Raw genomic sequence first — 1,363 nt, 5'->3', positions numbered from 1 at the left:
ATTCCAAACCTATTCTTTTAGGATATAATCGAAGATTAATGAAAATGTCTTGTTCCCAAGACTCCAAAAGTTTATAATCACAGCCCAGTGATTTTGTGATTGTCCTGTAATTGTTTGTCAAGGTTTCCATTTGGACATTGAATGATTTTTGAGCACATACTCTTGTAAGACTTATTAATCTGAGGTAAATGTTAACCAATCAAAAATTTCTGTTTAAAGTTCTGATGAACTTGTATATAAACACCCTGAAAATCTCAACTCAATGGAGTGCTTTCCACTTGGGTTAGCAGCTTCCTGATTCACAAATCCTTAATCAACCCTATAAATTTCTTTATAATTCTTTATATTGTGTAATGTGCTGTTTGACAACATAATAGTCTAAAGCAAAGCAATGGAATGAGCCAATTTCATCAGCCTTAGGGGGTATATTTTGAAGCGCTGAAGCGTTTTCCCATCATATAATCAAACCACACAATGTTTCTCAAATTTCTCCACAGAACTACTCCCAAAAGAAGAGGAACTACCCTATCAGGTCTGGATGACAGACAGTTCAAGGCAATTCACTCAAGTGTCATGTTTCTATGAAGTCCAATGTTTTTTTCTTTAAAATGTATGGATGTGTTAATTTAAATAAGAAAAAAGAGTCTCAAACACAAGAGATATTATGATGAGTCCTAAAGTGTGATGCTGGAAGCTATGCCACCAGCATTTCAAATGCCAGCAGGGTCACCCATGGTGGATAGTTTTCAGTAGAGCTTCCAGACTGAGACAAACTAGGAAGAAGGACCTGGCAACCAGCTTCTAAAAAAAATTGGCTAGTGACAACCTTACGAATACAGCTGAACATTGTCTGATATAGTGCTGGAAATGGGCCCCTCAGGTTGGAAGACACTCAAAAGATGACTGAGGAAGACCTGCCTCTTCAAAGTAGAGTCAGCCTTAATGACGTAGATGGAGTAAAGTTTTTGGGACTTTTATTTACTGATGTGGCATGAATCAAACTGAGAAGAAACAGCTGAAAACATCCATTAAAATCTGAACATGGGATGTACAAAGTGTAAATCTAGGAAAATTGGCAGTCATCAAAAATGGAATGTAAGCCACCAGAAGAAAGGAAATAATAAACAGCAGAGCAGAAATAAATGAAATAGAGAATAGGAAAACAATAGAAAGAATCAACAAAACCAAAAGTTGGTTCTCTGAAAGGATCAACAAAATCGACAAACCACTAGCCAAATTGACAAAAAAAAAAAAAAACAGGAGAGGATGTAAATAACCCAAATAAGATATGAAATGGGGGACATTATAACATACACAACTGAAATAAAAAAGATCATAACAGAGTATTATGAAAAACTATACT

Source organism: Trichechus manatus, unplaced genomic scaffold (assembly GCF_000243295.1).
Source record: "Trichechus manatus latirostris isolate Lorelei unplaced genomic scaffold, TriManLat1.0 scaffold00250, whole genome shotgun sequence".
Taxonomy (NCBI): domain Eukaryota; kingdom Metazoa; phylum Chordata; class Mammalia; order Sirenia; family Trichechidae; genus Trichechus; species Trichechus manatus.
The sequence above is the reverse complement of the archived record's forward strand: the minus strand, read 5'-3'. Positions refer to the sequence as shown.